The sequence below is a fragment of the Bubalus kerabau genome, chromosome 15 (genome assembly GCF_029407905.1).
Source record: "Bubalus kerabau isolate K-KA32 ecotype Philippines breed swamp buffalo chromosome 15, PCC_UOA_SB_1v2, whole genome shotgun sequence".
Classification (NCBI taxonomy): Eukaryota; Metazoa; Chordata; class Mammalia; order Artiodactyla; family Bovidae; genus Bubalus; species Bubalus kerabau.
The window spans coordinates 6,405,325-6,428,294 of NC_073638.1; the positions used below are offsets into that span (position 1 = coordinate 6,405,325).

At 39.6% G+C, this 22,970-nt stretch overlaps 1 pseudogene; it reads left to right on the top strand.

Moving 5' to 3' along the window:
* The first annotated feature begins 11,847 nt into the window (after positions 1 to 11,847).
* LOC129628700 (GTP-binding protein SAR1b-like) lies at positions 11,848 to 12,593 on the top strand (annotated as a pseudogene).
* The last annotated feature ends 10,377 nt before the right edge of the window (positions 12,594 to 22,970 follow it).

A 22,970-nucleotide genomic window follows, 5' to 3' on the forward strand; every position in this document is an offset into this window, starting at 1 on the left:
GCGGGCCGGAGGCTCCCCCTGCCTTTTAACCGTCTTCCCCACCCCCCCCTACCCCGGCCCGCCCCTTCCCCACCCGCTCCCCGCTCCCCGCGTCCCGCACTCCTCCCAGCGGTTTGCTTGTGAGCTGGTGCTTTCCTCTGAAGTCTTAGGGGAACTCCAGCGGTAATAACCACACACACTTCCCCTTAATCAGTGGCCTGGCAGACCCACTCGGGGATTTCCATGACCCAGAAAGCGTGACTGTTTCTTAACCGGGGCGGATCGACGTGGCATTTACTGAAATACCTTTGCTTCATTGTTCGTGGGTCAGAGGAAATCTTGATAATCTGTGAGGGGGCAAGATGATCATTGGTCAGCCTGACTGGAAAAGGTGCATCTCCCCACGTAATAAAATATTAAACTTTGTGCAAGCTTTCTGATTTATTTTTACTTTTCTAATTGTAAAGCATGAGTGGAAATGTAGGGGTTTTGTTAAAAAAAAATCACAAGATTCTCCTTTTCAATTTATTTTTAGTCTTTTAAAAGAGATTACCATATTAGTTTAGTGGAAAAAAAAATTTTTTTTCTGGTTGATAAGTTGTTTTTATAACTAGGGTGGAGTTGGCTGTAAAACAAATTCCTCTTTGTAGCCTTCAGTTTCACAGAAGAGATGTCTACCATGATAGCCTCATAAAAATCTAAAGTCAGAGTCTAACTGCACTGTCATATTTTCCTCAACATTTCCTGCCTAAGGAGTCAATTTAAGCACATTTATCTAAAGACAGTGCATGCCAGGATAACAGATGGATTGGGAAAGCTCACCTGATTTTCCTGCCTTCCAGTAAATCAAGAAAAAGATACCAAGCACTAACGGCAGAACTGCAATGTTACTTAGTACTTCTACTCTCCTGTAGAAACAAGGATGCAGTACAGTCAGGATGAGCTGGGGTATCTTCTGTGTTAGCTGATTTGGCTGTCCATAGCAGATTTCCAGCTGGAACTATATAAAAAAAGATTAAGTTTACTTATGTGAAGATTTTGATTCATTTTGAGCCTGCTTAGTTCAACATTTTATAAGCCATTTTCAACTCTCCTGTGAGATGGTGGAAAAAAATTTTGTGATCTTTATTTATAATCACGTCGGAGAAGGCAATGGCACCCCACTCCAGTATTCTTGCCTGGAAACTCCCACGTACGCAGGAGCCTGGTAGGCTGCAGTCCATGGGGTCGCTAAGAGTCGGACAGGACTGAGCGACTTCACTTTCACTTTTCACTTTCATGCATTGGAGAAGGAAATGGCAACCCACTCCAGTGTTCTTGCTTGGAGAATCCCAGGGACAGGGGAGCCTGGTGGGCTGCCGTCTATGGGGTCCCACAGAGTCGGACACGACTGAAGCGACTTAGCAGCAGCAGCAGCAGCATAATCATGTACCCACCAAAATAATTTTGGAAAACTATATTTCTCTGCACATTTTTAACTTAGCATTAAAACACAAAAGTTGTAGTTGCTAAGGAACTACTAAATCTAGACATTGATGTCTTAGGATAAGATTGATCAACAGTCTTTCAAATGTATTCAGTGGACTACAAATACCATTTGATAACCTTCATTATTAATATATCAGTTCATCTTTAATAATTGGAAATATTCTATCATTGCTTTTTGTCCTTGAACATTCTGCTTCCCCACAGAATTTTTGTGTTTAAAATGGACATCTTTATGATCCCTCTGGCACAAATTTCTGAAACAAACATGTATAAATTGAAATTTAACTTTTTTCCTGTGATCATAGGCTGTAACTCAAAATTTTCTCCTTGACTACATTATCATTTATATTACTTTCAGTACTTATATTCAAAGTCAATTGGTCAAAGCAATATAAACATATATGCTGATATAACAATATACTCATAAAAAATGATTCTTTTACAAATGCAATCTTAATGGGGGCTGCAGCTTATATTTGAACAATTTATTCAAGTGTGTGTTCATGAATATTACTTATTAGCAGAATATTATAGAGTTCATCATAGATTCTCTTCCTTTTTTTAATTTCCAAAGTTTATGTGTTGAAAAATCTTTTTTACATACATAGACTGGCCCCCAAAAAATGTTATATCAATTTTTTCCAAAATTTTTAACACCTGTTTTATAGCTCCAAAATTATTTAGTAATCTTTAACCCTAAAATGCAATTAGGTTTCAATAGACAACTCATTTTGTTGAACTCGTGACTTGAAAACCACAGGTATTTTACCCAAATAGGATTGCCAGAGTTAGCAATACAGGAAGCCTAGTTATGTTTAAATTTGAGACAAACAACAAATAGTTTTTTAGTATAATTATGTGCCATGCAATATATTATTCATTGACTATATTAATCATTGATTCGCTAGAATTAAAATTTAACTAGGTGACCTGTATTTTATCTGATAACTATACCCAGATATATGGCATCACCAACTTGATTGACATGAGTTTGAGCAAGCTCCAGGAGTTGGTGATGGACAGGGAAGCCTGGTGTGCTGCAGTCCATGGGGTTGCAAAGAGTCGGACATGACTGAGCAACTGAACAGAACTGATACCCAGATATTAAAGTAATTCATTTTTCTCAACATTAACACCAGTTATTTCTGACCTTCCAGGAATATTTTACACCCTTGGCCAAAATTATACCATTTTAAAACCCAAGATGGGTGAGAAGTGGGCCTGTCTTTTTTTAAGAAGAAAGAACCATTGCGAAAAGGTTGGTTGGAAGACAGAATAGTCCTCGCGCCTCTAACAGCTCTTGTTTTCACTCAGATCTGTTTTAGGAAAAATTACATGTGGAAACTGAGGATCAGATTGTTAATTTCCTTAAAATTATTTGAGTTCCCACTTCCCCAAGACTAAATTTTTGTAAATACTTGGTAACTTTGTCCAAGGGAACACTATCCCAATTTAAAGATCATGGCCTAATAAACACTGAACTATTATTAGTTAATAGGATTCCCACATTCTTCACATTAGTAATGAAAGTTGGGATCAGATCTGTCAGGGCCTAAAATAGATGAATATGTCTCCTTTGCAAAATTTTGCACAACTTTATTGATTTTTTTTAAGTAATTTAAAGTACTTTTTAAAAAGTAATTTAAAATAGTAATTATGATCAAGGACTGTATTTATTTCACTCGCTGCATTGTTCTAATACTAGAGGGGAACCTGAAAACAGAAAGAAAGAAAGTGAAAGTTGCTCAGTCTTTGCCGACTCGTTGTGACCCCATGGACTATAGTCCACAGAGTTCTCCAGGCCAAAATACTGGAGTGGGTAGCCTTTCTCTTCTCCAGGAGATCTTCCCAACCCAGGGATTGAACCCAAGTCTCCCGCATTCCAGGTGGATTCTTTACCAGCTGAGCCATCAGGTGCTCAATAAATCTTTGTTGATAGACTGACATAAAGGAAGTCAGTCTATCCGCTTGGGCCTTCTCTAGTCTAAGAAAGTGAAGTGAAAGTGTTAGTCGCTCAGTCGTGTCTGACTCTTTGCAACCCCATGGACTGTAGTTCACCAGGCTCCTCTCTCCATGGAATTCTCTAGGCAAGAATACCGTAGTGGGTAGCCTTTCCCTTCTACAGGAGATCTTCCCAACCCAGGAATTGAAACCTGGTCTCCTGCATTGCAGGCAGATTCTTTACCATCACACCAGGGAAGCCCTTCTCTATTCTAAACCTCCACCCAAATGTTTAATAATGTAACATACCTTATATTTTCCTCTAACCCACTTTGACTATATGAAATATTTTGTGTAAAAAACCCTCGTCCTCCCAATACCCAACTTTGCTAAATATACTTTTTTCTCCAAATATTCTTTAGGGATAGAAATAAGCAAGGAAATATTTGAGGAAAGTGACAAGGTGGCCATTACTATCTCTAGCTTGCCAATTTTTCTATTTGCAATGGGCAAACAAGGTATAAGAAGTGTGTGCAAGAGTTTTCCACCCCATTCCTGGTTTGGAACTTTTATAATTTTTAATAGTAGTGTATTCTCAACATCCTCTTGTTAAGTAATCAACTTAATTTTTTTCTTGAGGGTAATCATGATAACAAACATTCTTTCTCTGGAAGGAACTTCATATAATATTGCTGTAACATCTTCGGATCCAATATAATGCTAGATCACTGTAAGTTTTTACGTTTTCAATTTTAGAAATTCAAATCAGTTGAACATACATGTGGAGGTTCCTTTCTGGACTCTATTCTGGTCTATTAATCTGTCTATCCTTGGCCTACAACATACTGTATTGATCACTGTATCTTTATAGTAAGTGTTGACATCAGACAGAATAAGTCTTCTAACTTTGTTGTCAAAATTGTCTTGGCTATTCTAAGCTTTTTAAATTTTCCTATAATTTTTAGAATTATTTTGTGAATATCTTTTTTAAAGTTATTGAGAATTTGATTAGCATTACATTCAATCTATATATCAGTTTGAGAATGAGTGACATTTTATTGTTATTGAGTCTTTTAATCCATGAGCATGGTATATCCCTTCAGCTAGCCTTCTTTAATATTTTTGTTTGTTTTCAGTATGAAGATATTTCTCATCTTTTGTTGTTTATTCTTAAGTATTTCATATGTTGATGTTATTTTAAATACTATTTAAGTTTAGATTTTAATTGTTAATAGTATTTTTAAATTCCATGTTTAGTTATTTCTTGTCAGTATGTAGAAATAAAATTGAATTAAGGATCAGGATCTACCTTGCTAAATTCACTTACTATAGTCATTTCTTAGATTCTTCTTTATTTTCTTCAGTAAACTATAATGTCATTTGTAGAAATAATCATCTCATTTCCTTTCTGATTTCTATTCCTATTTTCTTCTTGCTTTATTGTACAAGTTGGGCCCTCCAGTACAATGGTGAATAGGCTTGATTAGTCAACCTCCTTGCCTTATTCCTGATCTTAGAGAAAAATTGATTTCTCATAGATATTCTTTATTAGATTGAGGAAATATATTTCTATTCTTAGTTTACTGAGTCTTTTAAAATCATAAATAGAAGCTATATCTATAGATATGTCCATATATATTTGTCCTTTATTCTATTAATATGGAGATTTACATTAATTTATGTGTTACTTCAGTCTTGCACTTCTGAGATCAGTGCCACTTGATCATGATGTAATATCCTTATTATATATACCTGGATTTAATTTCCTAGTATCTTGTTTAGGATTTTTGAGTTGAGGCTGGAAAAGAAGAGCAATAAGGGGGAAAAAATGGAAATAAGGTATTTGAGATACCAAGATAATGTAGGCTATAACTAGAACAAAATACTTATATTTAGTAGAGAAGAATTAATTAAAACTCATCAATTTACTTACTGTGTAGTTGAATGAAGAGAAACATGTGCAATACAGATTTAAACTACATTTGATCCCATAAAGCAACTATTACTGACAGAATTTTTAGAACAACAGCAGCTGTGGAAGTGGCCCTAGACTCACAGCAGCCAAGCTCTGGAGTAGGTCACAGGTAAAGCATTTAGTGGCTCCCACAGCTTTGGGGTTTGGTCCATGGAGAGAGAAAGCAGGTCAATTCATGTTAGAAGGCTGGAAACCACTAAGTGTCTTCCCTAGGACCTGATCAATCATTACAGGAGCCAAACTAGCACAATGAAAATGTTGGGACTGGCAGTCCCCCTGTGGTAGCTAGGAAATAGCACTCTCAGAACTGGGGAAGCTTGAAGGCTTGAACTAGGCTAAGAAGACTGGCAGAGGTTTCAGGAGAGAGATATTATGCAAAGAGCTCTAAGTATATAGGAGGAATCTAGTGTTGTCTTGTTTCCCCATTTTCAAAACTTTCCAGCTTTCCGTGGCTGACTCCATGCCTGTGTAGGTTTGAGTACATTCCTAGGTCCCAGAAGCTTTAAAAGCTGAAGTGAGCAGTTCCAAACGTCTCCCTCCCTCATTCTACCATATTCTTCACTGATAAGGTATAGGAAAAGGAACATAAGAAAATACCAGGCTTGTTAGGGCCAAGCAGATTCTCTGCTGTCTGAAGAAAGGGTATAGGATCATAGCCTTCTCTCCGTGGCACTGGGACAAGCCAACAGAGGTTCTCCTCTTAGGTTTGTGTACACCAGTCCTGGCCCTGGGCACGTGCATTTAATAGGCCTTTTGAATTGGGGGCAATGGAAACAAGACAGCTGAATTGGTCTTGCAACCTCTGAATTAAATGGGCATACATTTTTCTCCAAATGAAAAGCTCTTATTGCTCTAGGAAACTGGAGGCAGTGCTTGGTTTGGCAAGTCAAACCAAGCTTGATGGGCAGTGTTGAGGTGTCTGAAGGCAGCAGATGCAGAGTTTGCAGGAGGCTCTGTAGTGGCACTGGTAGAACTCTGGAGCCAGATGACCTGGCTTTGAACCCACTTTCCCCTCCCAGCTATATGGCTACAGCAGACACCACTGGTACTCATCCCAGATCTCCCTTACCTCCCTGTACCCCTAAACCCCAGGTGGTGAAGAGCTGCTAACCGCTTGCACTTGTGACCTAGAGTATCAGCCTTGGTTGCCGAGACTCTGAGACCACCCCCACAGCTGCTTTCATTGCCATTCCCTGCCCTCCCCACAGTGGGTCCGGCTAAGGCTCAGCTTATTCCCCCGCCCAGTTCGTGACAGGCTTTCTTGAAGAGTGGTAGGTACACTCTCAGGAGATTACATGTTCCTGAATCTAGGTGCTAGCTTCTGCTTCTAGAAAGCCTAACACAGTGGTGGCTAGAGCAAGTTACCCATTACACTCTAGCTGTAATACTGGCATAGTAGTAGTACATACCTTTTAAGAGTGTTACAAAGATTAGATGATTTGAAATTTATGAGATACTTCAAAAAGTTTCTGACACATAGAGTCAGTTTGGTTCTTACTATGAGAGGTTGATGCCATCTGACATAAAGATATGACAGTTCTTCACATTTTCAGAATAGGTAATTAGTACAGTTGTTTTGAGAATGATGTTTCTCAGCCAAATTGGTGTCTTGCTTATACTATTAGTCACAGGAATGTGTTAGGTTGTATCAGTGTTTCACAGTAATTTATCACTTCAACTGGGAGGGGGGGACCTCAAAATGTAATCCAAACTAAATAGAAGAAATACACAGTGCCCTATCCCATGATCTCTGCCATTAGCTTGTGCTCAGTCAGTCAGTCATTTCTGACTCTTTGCAACCCCATGGACCGTAGCCCACCAGACTCCTCTGTCCATGGGATTTCCCAGGCAAAACTACTGGAGTCAGTTACCATTTCCTCCTCCAGGAGATCTTTCCTACCCAAAGATTGAACCCACATCTACGTCTCCTGCATTGGCAGATGGATTCTTACCACCTTACCACCAGGGCCCCTCTGCCAGTGGAGAAGTGACTAAATAAATTATATGTCTAGACCATGAAACATTATATACCTATTTATAATATAACAGACTGCATAATAGAGGCAAACTCAACTTCTTTCTGAAGGACTGCATCTTCAAACTGGGTCTCAAAAAAATGTTGATAGAGCCCTAACAAATGAGTTTACCCATGAAAGTCACAAGACATTAGAGTCACCAAATATCTAAGATATTTAATTAGATATCTAAGATATCTAATTTTAATTAATTCTTAAACACCCAAGATGTTTAAAGAAATAAAAGGAGTTTGAAAACCTAAGTAAAGAGTGAGAAATGGAATATTTCCTGCCATATCAGTAAACCATGATGTCACAATCAGCGATTGCAGCCCTCCAATGTGAGCCGGTGAGCCCTGAGGGAACTCAAGAAGGAGAATACCTGTGATCTAGCAGCCATCAAACTGCAGCCACTCCCTATGGTGAACCCCAAGGGAGCTCAGAATGTGAAAAACACAGGAGACTGGCCCCCACAGCTGAGATGCATATGAAAGGAATGATTTCAGTGAGCCCAGACTCTTGCATCTTCTCATACATAGAAAATAGTTAAATTCCTTAGCTTGGCTTACCTGGTTTTCTTTAATTAACAAAAATCTTTTGATGTTCAGACTACCAGCCCTCTGTTGCTGGTTCCTCCCTGCTGCCCCGCCTCCACCTCCTCGATGCAGTTCTCTTAGGGTTACTTGATATGTTGCCTCCGGGCTTAAGTCCTAAAAATTTCTACCAAATAAAACATAACTCTCAACTTTTAGGTTGTGACTATTTTTTTAAATTGACAGGAGTAAGAGCTTATTTTAAAAATGAACAGGAAGATTAGTAAAAGAAAAAAGTAGAACTTCTAGAAGTTGAAAAATAATCACGGAATTAAAAACTTAATGAAATGTTCAAACTTCTGATGAAGAAATATTTAGTGACCTGGATAAGCAACTTGTGGAAATGACTAAGTTGGAGCATAAAGAGATGAAGTGAAAAAATGAAAATGTTGTTAGACTTGGAGGGCAGGCCCTATATTTGTCTAATTCAAGATCCAGTAAGAGATAATAAAGAGATGTGCCTGCAAGCCAAGTCTGATTCTTTCTGACCCTAAGGTCTGTGGTCTGCCCACATCTTCTGTCCATGGGATTCTCCAGGTAAAAATACTGGAGTGGGTTGCCATGCCCTCCTCCAGGGGATCTTCTGGACCCAGGGATCAAACCTGTGTCTCTTATGTCTCATGCACTAGCAGGTGGGTTCTTTACCACTAGCGCCACCTTGGAAGCCCAATAAAGAGACAGGAAAATCCAATAGAGAGGTTATGTCTGGGACTTTTCCAGAAAGACTGAAAGACACCCAGGCTCAGGTTCAGTAGTTTAAGATGACTATAAGCAAGTAGAAACCACCACAGACTAGTCAATAACAGATTATCTCTTATTAGATGTTGTGGTCTGGGCGCATGTTAGAAAAGAATTTCCAGATATGAGACAGGATGAGAGGGAAATAAAGTTTATTAAAATGGGAGATGCTGTTAGAATAGCAGGCCAGCCAGCTCAAGGGAGAACTGACCTTGAACAGGGGTCCTTAGTCCACTTTTATAGCCAGGGTACAAGGAATGGGATAAAGGTTTTGTGGGTCATTTGTTGATGGGATGAGGCATGTATACTGGGTGGGGGGAAGAGTAAGGCAAATACCTTCTCCCTATGGGGTAGGAGGGGAGACAGGTTATACTGCTCAGGAGGACCTGAAATCCATGAACAGTTACAATACAGGGGAGGGAAGGATGATAAGGGTCTGGTTTTTCCCTTCCTGCCTTCCAAGACCCTCCTTGGTTTTATCTGCTCTTTTCTCCTTGGATCACTACATCAGACATATTTGAAAAGTCATTTACAGCTCAGCTGGTAAAGAATCTGCCTGCAATATAGGAGACCCCAGTTCAGTTCCTGGGTTGGGAAGATCTTCTGGAGAAGGAAATGACAACCCACTCCAGTATTCTGGCCTGGGGAATTCCATGGACTATATGGTCCATGGCAGTAGCAAAGAGTCTGGACATGACTGAGCGACTTTCACTTTCATTTGACTTTTACAACAACCAATAAAAACTTTGATTTCTCTGTAAGTATATTATGACAATGAGAGTAAATGTTAGATTTGGAGCTGTTGTGCTAATAAAGGGAGTTTATGAAGAAAATTTTGACATATTTTACTGATTGTATTCTTATATCTGGTACTATAGAAAAAAAAGTAGAATAAATAAGAGACTATTCCTCTGTATATTTGGCAAATATGTTGACAAAATGATTTTTAAGTGTTTAGAAGGTAATATTCATTTATGATTAATAAAGGGCAGAAGTTAGAAAATAAAGCAAGTTCTTATTATTTCATTTCATGTAGCTTCCTTTTGTTTTAGTCTGCAGATCAAATTAGGAAAATGCAATTTAACTTGTGGCAAAGGCAATGCTAAGGAAAAAAAAATCTGAGTCATGCAATGGACTTCTTCAAAATGGTCTATAGAATTTTATCCAATAATTGAATAGAACTGTCTGATTTTATGTTATAATTTTTTTTTACTTGAAATAACAGGAATTTGGAAAGGAAAAAATAAATAAATTTGCTTTGGGGATAGGCTGAAAAACATTTTCTCATAAAATAAAAAGCACTAAAGTATTCTCAAAAAATGAGAATACTTGAGGTATCATTTTATAGTAAGAGAATTTTGAAAATAGTCCTCCTCTGATATGATTATGATTACCTCAACTTTGGGCAGTTATTCTATTGTTCTGATGGGTGCAAAAATGCTGAATGGAGCTGAGGTCAATCATTGCAATAAGTCGATATTTTCTACAACAATATAGTAAAAATCACAACATTCCAAGTAGTAAACCAAAGCTAATAAGACATATTAGTTATAAGGATTCCAACTATTCACACAGCAAACTCATGCTTTTAAATGTGACCACAGTGAAAATTCTTAGAAATCTTCTCCAATAGAACTTCTTGACTTACCTCGCTTATAAATTTCCTCTCTATAAGCTGGAGGAAGTGGCAAGATCTGGCCTTGATAACCAACATGTAAGAACTCGTTGATGAAGTTAAAAATAACATGGACCTTGAGTCAAAGGAGCGGAGTTGTCAGATTTTTTCGTTGTGCCTGTTGTAGGTTGCATTCTCTGGCAAGCAGACCTTGTGATGGAGACACTGTGCAGGTGGAACATGGGGCAGTGATTTCAGAGACCATGCCCATAAAGGAATGAATGAAGCAGTGCTGAGCAGAGGTATAAATTGAATCATAATGCAGTTGCAATAGGGATTATGGCAGGTCTCACAGGAAATTCTGATACTGGGATGGTTCTCCCAAAATGTCTCTAACTGAAGGGGCCAAACCTGGACTCCCTCATTAACCAGTCATTAGATGCAGAGAGCTGCTTGGGAAACCACTGGAGAGGCAGCTTCTTTCGGACCTGTAGAATTCTTACAGAGAGTTTCAGCTGAGCACCATCAGGTAATACTCCCAACCATCAGGGTAATGAATGGCTCAGAGCTAACGGAGATCTGGACAGCACAACACATTCATTACAAGGGCCAAGAAAAAGAATGCCTGTAGTCATACATTTACCCCCAACTTTAGGAATGTACATTTCAGAAAGATTAAAGGATCAGGGAAAAACTGAAACAACAGGAGATTTGTGGCTAGCAGAAATATTTGTTCATTCAACAAGTACTATACTTAAAATGGGCTTACTCTTTGTTGATTACGCAAGCTACTGCAGAAGCAATGATGAATAATAGATAGTCCCAGCTAGTGGTGGACTGAAGCTGGCTGCAACCTGCTGGCCAGAGCCAATTTATCAGTACTTCTTCCAGACTCCCAGTGATGTCCAGTTGGTAGCTTGAAATGGGCCTTGATGGAAACATTTGTACTGTGGAAACTAGATAATGGTAGAAAGCAGGGATTTTTTTTACCCCAAGAACCAATTGTTAATAATGTATCAGCACAATACTGCACCCCACTTTTGAGATGATAATCCAACAGAACTGGAAATGAATAAAATTGTCTACTCTGCCTCTGGTCCTTTGAAGTAGCTGCACACTCCCCCGTATATGTGAAAAGGTGAGTTCTTGACACTCCAGTATTGATCACGACACGATCCTTAGACTCATGCTGTCCAATGAAAGTATAATCTGAGCCGTATATATAATTTAAAATTTCCTAGTAGCCATATTTTTTACAGTGAAAGGCATACTTAAACATTTTCAAGTAACTACATTGAATATGGAAAGTTCTTTTTTTTCAGTATTTGCATGTACATTGACAAAACTTGTTCCTCTTTTCCAAGAAGACTATTTGACTTTTAAGCAAAGCTCATCAAGTAGCCACCACTTTGCAGTCCAGTCTCAGAGGGTGCAGGGCCAGTACCAAGCAAGGAATAGCATTCTCTTCAGTCTCAGATGCTAATCAGTCTCAGATGCTAAAATATGGACAGATCCTTCATCTTTGATTGGATATACAATGATTTCAGCAGAGTGCTACAGTTTTTAGGCTTATAAAAGAAAAGTGGCAAATTGGTATTTTTTGGATTGGACAACATGAGAAAAACAACATTACTACTTATGCTAAAAGATGACAGATATGGACACATGTCCCCAGTGTTACATCTCCCTTCAAAAGAACTAACCACTGCTGGTATAACCTTTGCAACTTTTAAGGTGGGTGACTGTTCAAGCTCAAAGAGTATGGAAAAACTATCTTCCTGCTATCAATGGCGTTACACTTCTGGTGGATTGTGCAGATCATGAAAGACTGTTAGAATCAAAAGAAGAACTCGATTTGCTAATGACAGTCAAAACCACTTCTAATGCATTTATACTGATTCTTAGGAATAAGATCAACAGACCTGAAGCCATCGATGAAGAGAGGTTATGAGAGATGTTTGGTTTATATGGTCAGACAACAGGAAAGAGCTGCATGCTGACCTGTAAGTTTTCAAGCACAGTGTGCTCAAAAGACATGGTTACTAAGAAAGTGTCGGCTGCGAGCACAGGTTCTTAACACCAGCCTGAATGGTTCCCAGGTGCCACTATTCGGTCCTACTTGGAAATCTGATCATGCAACATGTATAACTTGAATCCAGTAGAATTTTGTTGGTTATAAGAAGCTTATTTAGATTATTACTATTACATCAACTTAATTTGCATGTGAATTGAAAACTGATTATCACAATGTTAGCTTCATCATTCCATAAAAATAATTAGTTTTTACAGCTTATAATCTGATATTACGCTAGCAATATTCACAGTATAAAAAGCAACTTTCCAGCAGTACATTTGAAACACTTATTAACAACATGAAACTACAGATATAGCCATATTGAAAAGTGCATCATGTTAAATTTTTATCTACTTTTTTTGAAACTAGCTTTTAAATTTAAGATTATATGTCTGCCTAGCTTTAGTGTAGAATTAATAATTAGCTGATTGATGGTTGTAGGATATCTTAGAGTTTTCAATACTTTTTCTTATGCAAACATTATGCAATAAAACCAACTGTAAGGTTCAGCATCCTTAAAAGCGTATCAATTTCAAAATTATGTCAAAGTTTAGTAAATTCACTAACAAGACAATTAATGTTAACTTCAAATTCAAAGGAGAATTGCATAAATTGAAAGCAACTCTGTTGGCCAAACTGTACAAACCTCCAGTTATAAAATGAACAAGTTCTGAGGATCTGATGTGTGGTGACTATCATCAGTAATACTGTGTTGTATACTTGAAAGTTGCTAAGAGATGGGATCTTCAATGTTCTCAACAACAAACCCTCAAAAAAAGTTATTTCTGCCAAGTGATAGATGTGTTAACTAACCTTATTGTGGTAATCACAGTGTACACATTAAACTCATACAATGTTATATGTTAATTATATCTCAACAAAGTCGGAGGGGAAGGAAGGAAAGAAACTCTAAATTGAAGATTGGCAACAAAGTGTTTTCAATTTTTGAATTTCTATCAGCCAATTTACATAACACTTTCAGTTATAATTAAAATATTCTGCATATGAGTTCATATTAGAAAAATGTATAAAATCATTATTGACTAGTATTATGAAAAATTTCAATATCAACATTAATTCTCATATCTATAGATCTAGGTTACAAATAAGCTGTTCTGTTCCTTGGAGCTTCAAGTTCTGCTTGTTCGTATGCAGTGTGATATGACTGAGAAAACGTAAATCATAACTGCCACGTTTTGTCTCCCATTACTGAAAATTTGGCAAATATTCTTTTGTTTCAAGAAAATCTTGAATTGGAGTCATGTTGTTGTTCAGTCGCTAAGTCATGTCTGACTCTTTGCAACCCCATGAACTGCAGCACTGCTACTGCTAAGTCGCTTCAGTCGTGTCCGACTCTGTGCGACCCCATAGACGGCAGCCCACCAGGCGCCCCCGTCCCTGGGATTCTCCAGGCAAAAACACTGGAGTGGGTTGCCATTTCCTTCTCCAATGCATGAAACTGAAAAGTGAAAGTGAAGTCACTCAGTCATGTCCAACTTAGCGATCCCATGGACTGCAGCCCTCCAGGCTCCTCTGTCCATAGGATTTTCCAGGCAAGAGTACTGGAGTGGGGTGCCATTGAACTGCAGCACACCAGGCTTCTATGTCCTTCACTATCTCCCTGAGTTTGCTCAAACTCATGTCCATTGAGTCAGTGATACCATCCAACCATCTCATCCTCTATCGCCTCCTTCTCCTCTTGCCTTCAATCTTTCCCAGCATCAGGGTCTTTTCCAATGAGTCTGCTCTTCACATCAGGTGGCCAAAGTATTGGAGCGTCAGCATCAGTCCTTCCAAAGAATATTCAGGTTTGATTTCCTTGGGGATTGACTGGTTTGATCTCCTTGTAGTCCAAAAGGACTCTCATCAGTCTATTCTTTTAAAATTCTTATAAATCCAGATTTTTGATGTAACAGCTGAAGCACCTGTATCATATAGAAACCAATTTTTTTCATATTTAGTTGAAATTCTTTGACAGTCATAAAAAGTTCAAATATATCTATGCCATGAGTTTGACTTTTTAGACTATGAGTTGACAGCACTTCTTCATGAGTTTGGAAGTCCTCTGAGACTAAACATAACCAAAGTATTAATTAGGCATGACTCATCCTAAACACTTGAAATGTGTTAAAGAAAGTCCTTTCAGTCTTTCCAATTCTGAATCAATTGATCTTTGATATTCTTGAAAAGGGCTGGTACCTTACAGATGATTGTTCGGTGGCTTTATTGAAGATATTTTGTGTTTTGTAAAATGTGATTTTTTTTTACTCCTTTCCTGGCAATTTTATAATATTTTTCCATAACTGAAACGGATTTCTTTTACCATGTTGCCATCTAAAAAATTAGTTTCTTTTTTTGTGCAAGAGTCTAGGTCATTTAACAGCTAGCTAAAGTTATAAGCTCACATTAAATATAATTTTTAAAAATTTTGTTGGATATTCATTTCTGATTTCTGATAACTAATTTAGTCTATTCTTTTCAAAATTTTTTGACTGTTAGAGGAAACTTATCAAATGCACCATGTTTTTTCTGCTAATGTCTGTAATATTGTCTGCTTCATCATCTTAAAGAAAACTTACCCATCAAGCAAACAGCTCTTTCATTTTGTTTAACCCCAAAATCTGCAATTACCGTGCTTTGTGAAATTTGGGACACATCTTCTCTCAATTTTTTTTTTCCTTTATTGCTTTGTTTGTGTGACTGGTTTCTCCATCTCCATTTGATTCTACATCACTAGTATGCCCTAATTTTAAACTTAAAATTGTGTTTATACTTAACTTTTGAATAAGAACAAAAGCATGATTGCTTTAATTAAAATTAGAAGTATTTCCATTTGATTACTATTTTCATAAGTATCACTGTAACTTGTGTTTTCTGCATAAACATCCAATAATCTTGTTGCATTGTTACATCGTTGTATAGGAAAAATAACTTAAATAATTTTGTTTATACCAAGTAGATTGCTGATGTGTAAACACAGGCCCATGAGGCACACTCTAGCATCACAAAAACATCTTACATGATTTGTTAAACTGAAACATAGTCCTCTCAGAACAATGGGGTTGTACTTAATGAGAACATTTTTACTTTGGTTCAGTTTTTAAATTCTAAAATAAACGAGTTTAAATTAAACTGAAATTAACAATCCAGTTCCTCAGTGGTGCTAGCCACATTTCAAGTGCTCAGGAGCCCACGTGGTTAGTGCCCACTAAATTTGACCCTACAACTTTACACCATACTTGCTTGGTCCTGGCCTGCTTTTTTTTTTTTTTTTTTGGCAGAGCCCCACGGCTTGCAGAATCTTACTTCCCCTGCCAGGAATTGAAGTCAGGCCCACAGCAGTGAAATGCCAGATCCTGACCACTGGACTGCCAGGCAATTCCAGGCCTGACTTGCTTCTGAACCCCAGCTGTGACCCTCTATTTGCTCTGCGTTAGACTCTGTGTCTCCTGATGGATATTAATTAGCTTGCCTGCATCTCACAGCCCCTCACTGCACTCATCTAAATCGGACAATCAAGTTTACACTTTGGCATTTGGTCCCATTCTCTGTCAGCAGCTACTTGGTGAATATTTCTCCCAGTCTGAATCCCATGGAGGGAGGAGGGAATAAGATGGTCTAAACATTAATAAGAAGAAAACAGAGGTCAACATAATGAGGAGGCTATAGAAAGCAAGTAGCCACACTGAATAATTCTTGTTTCTTGTTTCAGACACATGACCTTAAAAAACTTGCAGAACATATTACTTAACCATTGATATAATTACTTTTGAAAATCACAAAATAGTGGAAGAACTGGAAATGAGCTAAGATTTCTAATTTTCAGAAAAGGGAAGGAAGGGACTTCTGCAGACAGTTGACAGAGTAAATAAATGTAATAGCCATCTTAAGCAAAATTCTATTATGAATTTGTCACAGTGGTGTGTAAGCTTTAAGAAAATGAAGAAGTGCTCACCATGAGAGAGTCTGCAATCACAAGCAAAGATCTGGGCCTGGCACGCCCACTTCCTGTTTTGATAAGCTCTGACTGGTAGCAGTTGTCTGAGTTTATATCTTTGTGGCAAATGAACAGCATCTGGCTGGATGAGGGTATATGTGGTGTTGATTTGTATCTGATGTTCAGTCCAACTTGATGTTTGTCAAACAGACTTTTTTCCCTCCCTGCAGATTTTGATGATATCTTGGAGCCTGATCTCAAATTTTTCCTTTGCAATATTACAGTGAATATAGTGAAGAATAGATTGGATGAAAATACTACCCATCATTTTTATAAACAGCAGAAATCTAGGATTGATACCTATAAAATCAAAATAGTCTTAGATCTTCAGCTCTCAGCAGGTGAGACTTGTAGTGTAAATGACCCACTTGGGGCATAAAATAGCTCAAGAATAGAATTGCAGAGCTGTGGTTTGTAGTGTAGCCTGTGTTAACCTGATTATCCCAACGTAGGATGGAATATGAGGGCTGTATAGTTTCTGGGAAGTGGGATGCGATAAGGGCAGCCTCCAGTTACTGTAGTTGCTGGAATTCTAGACCCATGCAAATCCCTTCCCCTGGGCAGCTTCTGGGTGGCTTCCCTCCTCCCACGAGCCAACAAAGATCCCGTCAGTAGCTGGCATGGCTCTGGTATTGCTGCCTTGAGGCTTCTGACCATGCCAGGGGTCCTGGCTCCTGCTATTGCTGCCACTTCTGCTGGGCACTGTCCCGCAGATCGTCTGCTCCGCCAATGCTTGGCACACAGAACACACTTCATACGTATTTGTTAAATGAATGAATGAAAATGTCAGCTTAATACAAAGAACTTAGTAACCACAAGTGTTTTTCTAAATGGAAAGGACTTCCCCCAAAAGCACTGAGTTTCCCAAGATTTGAGCGATATCTGCTGGTCTGGAATATTGGGCAACACATTCAGCTGCTAATCGGAAGCAGGGAGGAAACCGGAAGAGAGGCTATATTTGCATGTAATGTGACCACTACAGGGTTTCAGATATAACTGTAGTTGGATTTTTCATAAGCGCAACTGTTTTCTCTCTCCATTCCCCGACTCTCTTCTCATTTGTGAATTTCTCTCCCTCTCTAGCTCGCACTTGCAGGGACCCGTGCTCTGTCTCTCTCTCTCTCTCAAACACACACACACACACACACACACACACACACACACGCTTTTATGTAATCTGGCTGCTGCTACCTGCTCCCTTGTCCCTTGAGATCTAGATTGCCTTGAGCCCAAGTTTCATGGCCCAGGGTTATTCAACATTTCTATGAGTTTCTGGAAATTCATGTGCTCTCATACCCCCAGCGCCCTCCCCCCAAATCCTGCATCTATACATGCCCTCTCTGCCCAACCAGCATCACACAGAGGTGGAACCTATCTTTTCCATCATTCTTCACAATGTACACAGTCTTTACAGAATCACTGGGGTCCACCCCGTCACCGACTGCCCAGAACAGCTTTTGTGAGGTCCCGTGAGACGCGCTTCCACCAACCCTCCATCCAGCCTCTTCCTCCTACCTCTTCCCTCCACTTCCCTCATTTCTCTTCACCTCCCTCACTCTTTCCTTCACTCTCTTTCCCTCTTCTCTTCTCCTGCCCTCAACTTCTCCCCTCTCCCATCTTTCCTCTACACTGAAGAGCACCAAATTCATTTGTTCTATAAAGTACTGATCCAATGGACACCCACCATTTACCTGAGCTTCCAACGGACACTTACCATTTACCCAAACATTTACCTAAGTGTCTTTGTTCCAAACAAAAACAATTCCTTACGTACCAAGAGCCATAGGACAAACTGTCAATATGATTCTTTAATTGCCTTCTGTTACACCTGCAGCAAATTTTGAGCTCTTATTATTTGCCAGACTTAATAATGTTTAATTTTTACAGCCTGGATTGACACCAAGAAATGTAGTGTCAGACTTAATCCATAAATGCTAAGTGAATTCTTGTTTAGAATAGTCTGAAAATTTGGCATTAAAAAGATCTGGCCACTAAACTTTCTGGGTTAAGGGGAACTGACTTATTATATGTAGCATGAAAGTGTTAGTCATTCAGTCAAGTCCAACTCTTTGCAAACCTGTAGACTGTAGCCCACCAGGCTCCTCTGTCCATGGCATTCTCCAGGCAAGAATACTAAAGTGGGTTGCCATTTCCTTCTCCAGGGGATCTTCCCAACCCAGGGACTGAACCTGGATCTATTGCCTTGCAAGCAGATTCTTTACCATCTGAGATTCAATCCAGTTACCTCCTCCCCCATGTGAATCATCTTTTTAAAAATTTATTATCTTTTCTGATTATAACACTAATACATATGTACTCATAAAAGTATAAACTATGGACAATTAGGATAACGATGATGACAGCTGACATATTTTGCGTACGTACTGTGTGCTCAACACTCTTCCGCTGCTGCTAAGTCGCTTCAGTCGTGTCCGACTCTGCGTGACCCCACAGACGGCAGCCACCAGGCTCCCCCGTCCCTGGGATTCTCCAGGCAAGAACACTGGAGTGGGTTGCCATTTCCTTCTCCAATGCAGAAAGTGAAAAGTGAAAGTGAAGTCGCTGAGTCGTGTCCGACCCTCAGTGACCCCATGGACTGCAGCCTACCAGGCTCCTCCGGCCATGGGATTTTCCAGGCAAGAGTACTGGAGTGGGGTGCCATGCCTTCTCCGCAACACTCTTCTAAGTGCTTCATATGTATCACCATGGAGTATCATCGCCTCTATTTGTTACTGATGAGACTGAGAAGCACAGAGTAGTTACACTGGTTTCCCAAGATCACACCACCAAAATATAATAGCAAATAATCATGTCATCTAGATGCAATCATCATTTTGGAGAGTACTTTCCATGCTTTTCTATCATTAAATCCTTTAAATGATATTTTGAATCACTATTTTGTAACATGCATTTTATATGTAACTTTATTACAGACATGTAACTTTATTGCATGGTAGATTTCCATGACAATAAACAAACATTTATACCACTTTATGATTACACAGTGAAGTACCATAATATAGCCATTATACAGTATTTTAAACAATGCTGAGGTGAACATCTATTCATTCAGTTTCTATTCACTTGGTCTGATATTTAACCTTGACACAAAATTCAAGAAGCACTGTCACTGAGTCATCTCAACAGATCAAGAGTACATCTCAGCTGACTTTATTTAAAGGACTAAGAGATAGTTTTTTTACTTTTTAAAATGTATTTCTTCTTTGTATTCCTTTTCTAGATTGAACACTAATAACATTTATAACTGTTTTCTCAGTTGAGCAAAAAATCAAACCTTAATATTCTGTCTTTTCCAGTCAAACTATTAGTTAATTCTTCAAAAGTAAGCACAATACGTTTTACCTTGGGCTCGCCTGGCTTCTTCACAATTGTGACACTTGAAACACTCAACAATGAACTTTGGTTTAGAGCTGATTCTAGCACCTTCTAGTGGTAACAAGGCGAAACCTAGGGAAGATAGTTTGGGTTGCTTCTTTCTTAACGCAAAAAAACCCCCCTAAACATCAATCTGTAGCTTCGTGGTATTTTTACTTTTCTTTTCTTCAGATAGCTGCAGAGACTGTGAAACTCCAAAAAAAAGAAACTAAAATAGTGTGAAGTCAATTTGGGACACAAATTTCATCATAAATATGAAATAATGTATTATAAGTTAGTCACTAAAGGTCAAGATGTTTCAGGAAATTTTAGGTTTTTTTTTTTTTTCCTAGGTGGCAACTTTTCACAATGTCTCAGATTTTTGAACAGCTACTTTACACTGTAATTGTCTTTGTGGTTAATTACTTTTTATATAGCCTCCAGCTCGGCATTATACTGACTTATGTTTGAACAGAAATGCTGATGGGATGGTATTGTGCTAAATCACATCCATCTGGCAACAAGAATAGAAGATGCGGCATTGCACATTTAGGAACAAAAGAAAGACAATCTGGCCTTACTAAGACTGGAAAGCACTGGAGAAGAATTCGCCCGCTGCTTCTCCCAACAGCGTTTCCCGCACGGGATAGCACCCAGATCTCTCCTTGCATTAGGGTGGACAGTTTAAATGCCATGATGAAGATTTTCTTCTTGATGTGGTTCAGAACTTTGGACATAATTAATCTGACATTTCCCTTGTATGGGAAATCTTCCTAATTTTTTCTTAGTTGCTTGTGACTTTGAAAACGTCATGAGAAGGTTTTATTGTTCTGAGAACTGGACCTGAGACTACAGCAGGACCATGATCACGGGTGGATTTGAGGATGAGGTAAATTTTAAATACCTCTGGCTGTGTCCTTTCTGTTTCTATCACATTCCTCCCCGCCAGAAGCTCAGGCAACCTCTCTCCCTCTTCTTGATACCACAGGAAGGCAGGGACATGAGCGGTTCACCTATGGTTGGCTCAAAACCTCCTCTTCACAGCAGAGACCACGGCCACTGAGTGGTACAATCCGCCCCTTCCTCTCTGGCAGGAGATTGTGACGAAAGGACAGTCGTTGCCATGCAGAAGTCACCCACTGTTATTACTGGTGTTGTGTACATATCTCTGTGTCATCAGTGTTTACGAAGGGCGCTCTTTTATTTTAGGGACTGGTAACGCTGCCATGAAAAGACAGATGCAATCCCGACCTCAGTGACCTTACATTGTAGTTACTGCTGCTGCTGCTGCTGCTGAATTGCTTCAGTCATGTCCGGCTCTGTGCGACCCCATAGACGGCAGCCCACCAAGCTCCTCCGTCCCTGGGATTCTCCAAGCAAGAATACTGGAGTGGGTTGCCATTTCCTTCTCCACACTGTAGTTGGGGAGGTGCACACATAAACAAGTGTGCTCAAAAAGAAAAGAAACAGGAGGGGAGGTAGACAGCAGTGATTCTAGAGAACTAGTCAGAGAAGCCCCTCTGAGGATGTTTGATATTTGAGCTGAGACCTGAAATGACAGGGTGAGCCGCGTTGGGAGGGAAGTGGGCTAGAGAGGCCCCAGGCAGCACTCCTGTGTTGCCTCAGCCACTGCCTCCTCTCTGCTTGCTCTGTCCTCTGCCTGGAACTTTCTCTTCCTTCTGCACCTCCAAGGTCACATCCGTCCTTTCAGTCCCCAGAGTCACATTCTTAAAAATGTTCTCAGGTAACTCTTACAGCTACTGCTCCTCACTCTGTGTCCAAACAAAATTTTGTTTATACCTCTGTCACAGAGAAGGGGAAAGGAAGAAGTATTTTTTGACCATCTACTGTGGGCCAGGAACTGTACTAAATTACACACACGCACACACACACATATATATATATATATAACTGTACTAAAGCATACAAACACACATATATAACTATACTAAAGTATATATATATATACTTTATAGTATATATAAAGAATCTGCCTGCAATGCAAGAGACCCAGGTTTGATCCCTGGGTTGGGAAGATCCTCTGGAGAAGGAAATGGCATCCCACTCCAGTGTTCTTGGCTGGAAAATCTCATGGACAGAGGAGCCTGGTGGGCTGTAGTCCATGGGGTTGCAAAGAGTCAGGCACAACTGAGCAACTAACACTCACTTACACACACACACACACACACATATATATATAGTGGTTCAGTGAAGACTGTGCTTCCACTATGAGGCTTAGGGCTTTACTGTGCCCCATTTTGTTGGCTTGAAAAATTAGGGAGTTGAAACAGAACAGATAATATCTAAGATTAATTACAAAGAAAAATTCGTGTGCGCTTCTCCAACCGCTAGCATTCTGAGGGCTGGCAGGGGGACGAAGTTTCAGCCAGGAGGAGGCAGGATCATGGAGGTCTGGACACGTGTGATTGATGTGATCTGTGATCGGGGCACACCCGTCAGTAGGAACTGTTTCAGCGCTGTGGAGATGCGCAGCACAGACCCAAGAAAAGACTGCCACCCAGTGGCAGCTCACTGGAACTTACCAACCACCCATCCAGTATCTTTCACGGATCTGCTAGTGTCAGGTATACTGTGTAACAGCAGACGGTGAACAGGAGAGACTCGAAAGCCTCAGTCCTAGTGAGACTTTCATTCTGACAGGGCACAGACTCGTCCCAAGCCCTACAGAGTAGTGTAGCCCTCCACAGCTGATTCAGCACAGCGATCACAGACTTGGAAGCCTCAAATTAAGATAGCACACTACTTGTTCACTGTTTAAAGTGAAGTTTTCTGTTAACAGAGAAAAGATGCACACACTACTTGTTGGGGAAAATGGCTTCTGAATGAGCCAGCTTGAAAGTTCCTCTTCCGCGATATTTTTTAAACTACTTTATACCACTTCAATGGCACCCACTCCAGTACTCTTGCCTGGGAAATCCCATGGACGGAGGAGCCTGGTAAGCTACAGTCCATGGGGTCTCGAAGAGTCGGACACGACTGAGCAACTTCACTTTCACTTTTCACTTTCATGCATTGGAGAAGGAAATGGCAACCCACTCCAGTGTTCTTGCCTGGAGGATCCCAGGGATGAGGGAGCCTGGTGGGCTGCACAGAGTCGGACACGACTGAAGCAACTTAGTAGCAGCAGCAGCAGTAGCATACCAGGTCAAGTACTTTCTC